This window comes from Triticum aestivum, chromosome 4D (genome assembly GCF_018294505.1).
Source record: "Triticum aestivum cultivar Chinese Spring chromosome 4D, IWGSC CS RefSeq v2.1, whole genome shotgun sequence".
In the NCBI taxonomy this organism is placed as follows: domain Eukaryota; kingdom Viridiplantae; phylum Streptophyta; class Magnoliopsida; order Poales; family Poaceae; genus Triticum; species Triticum aestivum.
Genome location: NC_057805.1, coordinates 241,215,024 through 241,217,655, shown reverse-complemented (window position 1 = coordinate 241,217,655; position 2,632 = coordinate 241,215,024).

The following is a 2,632-nucleotide window of genomic DNA, read 5'->3' as shown; positions in this document are numbered from 1 at the left end:
ACGAATAGAAAACACAATGAACACTTCATATCAAAGTCAACCAACGTTTATCATATAGAGCGGAATCTTCATTCTAATTTGATTAGCCAACCCTCCCTCAAGTCGTATGCTTTCTGATCACTCTCCTATGCTAGTTACTTTTCTTTGAAACGTTACGTCGTTGCGGGTCCTCGCCCTTCAGGTTGAAGGAGATGTGTACTCGACTTCCTTTAAGTAAGCGGTGGCCCATAATAGTAGAGATGTATAACAATAGTAGCTTAACCAAAGGGATAGACTTGAACTATTCCACACCCCCTTGCCAGAGGTTTTAAGAGAACAACCTTTTGGGGATACCAATTCCACCCATTCGCAGCAAACGAACTAGCACTTTCTTAAGCTTTCCACCGTTCTTGCTTATTCCCCTTACTTACCCAATGAAAGATATAGATTGGAAATTGGAAGATGGTCGTCCATAGTTATCTTGTTGAAAATACCCTCCCTTACTCATCAAAACGTTGGAAGCGACTTGAGATATCTTTTGGGAAGAGAGAATAACTATAGATGCTCGATATGCATATTGATCAATCGATCTCCGCGTCCTGCCAGTTCGCTAAGTAGACTCACTCTACCGAGGGGCAGAAGAAGATCAAGCCGATAAGGGGAAACGCTAAGAAAAATCTCTCTCTTATCTAAATATAAGAGCACACTTTATCTCTATGCACACAGAAAAAGGGGATCTTGTGATGATGGAAATGGTACGTATGTGGACCACTTTGGCTCCGCCCAAAAGCCCCTGAGCTGACTCTCTCCTGGCACAGCCAAAGCATTTCCTCGCCCGAGGCCTGCTCAAAGCTAACTTGAATCCGAACAGCTTGCTGCTTCTCCGAAACCTTCACATAGGAGAAGAGTTTGAATAATGGCTTATCAATCCTTATAGTACAAGATCAATATGCATAACCTTGTACTCATAATATTTAAATAATGTAAAACATCATAAAATATTAATGAACGAGGTATATTGATATAAAATGATATTAGAGCCAGACAAACTCATATTTAATAATAATTTATCAACCTGTTCTGTTTGCTTGATATTTCACTATTAGTTATTATATAATTATAATAGACAGCTAGGTTATGTTGAGCTTTTCGTATTAAGCACTGGGAGCAGAGAAATCCTAGGGTTGCTTTGTCTTCCTCTTCTGTTCTTAAATATAACTGAAAAGCATCATATTTCTTTAGTTGCCTCAAAGCTCAGGATCTCCCCATGTTTTTCTGGAGATGTGTCAGTGGCTTTGCAATGATGCCGAAATGGCGAACGAAGCACCTGTAGTAGCCGGCCAAACCTAAGAAGCTGCGGACTTCTTTGACTAATTGCGGAGAAGACCAGTTGGCAATGTTCTTAATTTTGTGGGTTTCAGTGGCAACCCCATGCTGGCTGATAGTATGGCCCAAATAGGATAACTGGCGTTGAGCGAAAGAGCACTTTGAGCGTTTGACTTGCCATTGATCCCTTCTTAACAACTCAAGCACTGATTGCAAGTGGATTGTGTGATCTTCAAGAGAGGCACTGTAGACTAAAATGTCGTCAAATAACACCAGGGCGCATTTGCGCAGAAGGGGTTTGTTTGAGAGTGGCGTTCATGGCTCCCAAGAAGGTGGCTGGTGCTCCCGCGAGGCCGAAGGACATGACCTTGTACTCGTAGTGCCCTTCCAGAGTCTGGAAGGCTGTTTTGAATTCATCGCCAGCTGCCATACGAATCTGGTGATAACCAGCTCTGAGATCGGGTTTAGAAAACCATGAGGCACCAGACATCCAGGAGTTCTTCGACTATGGGCACTGGATACTTGCTGACGACAGTCATCGCATTTAGACAGCGATAATAAATACATAAACGCCAGGAGAAAAAAAAATATAAGATTTTTGGTCATAGAACCCCTGGTACCAATGTTTATAGAACTGTCCAGAATTGATAAAGAGAAGCAGCTTTGAAGTCATGGAGAACGAAAATAGGACCCTGGCTCGAGCCCATCTAGTGATTAAAGGTAAAGTGCTTCGGTACATTGGTGCAGGGGAATGCGTACCTACGCCTTTTAACTACCTTGGGGAGAGCGGACTCGCTGATGACCCTCCTTGGGAAACAAATGAAGTGGGTGGATTGGAGTTCGTCTCCGCCAATTAGAGATACGGTGCTGACCCAAGCTGAGTGAGTGAAGGCTCCGGCTTGACCTACTAGCTGTTTGCTATCAATAAATAACTAGCTGACAATATGCTATGCTTACTCTCCGAGCACTAAAGCTATCGAGAAGTGATGCAACAAAGGTTGTTGAAGGTAAAAACCGTCAAACAGAGAAATCTTAATCGTCAGAACAACGCTGAACCTAACTTGTACAAGAGTTGGTAAGAAAGTGCAAACGTTGAGTAAGAAATCGCCATAGGGCGGCACAAACAGAAAGAAAGGCTTCTGCCAATCGGAATAGGAATGCGAAATCCCAGTAAAAGGGTGTTCAGTCGAAGATAGGAGGATTCCTTTGATCCATACCGTCATCTGACGGACTTCCTGCTGACTTCGTCAATTGCTCTTTATCGCTTAATAGAAGGGAAATTTCATGAGATAGATGAAAAAATGAATATCAATCGAGAAAAAGCTTA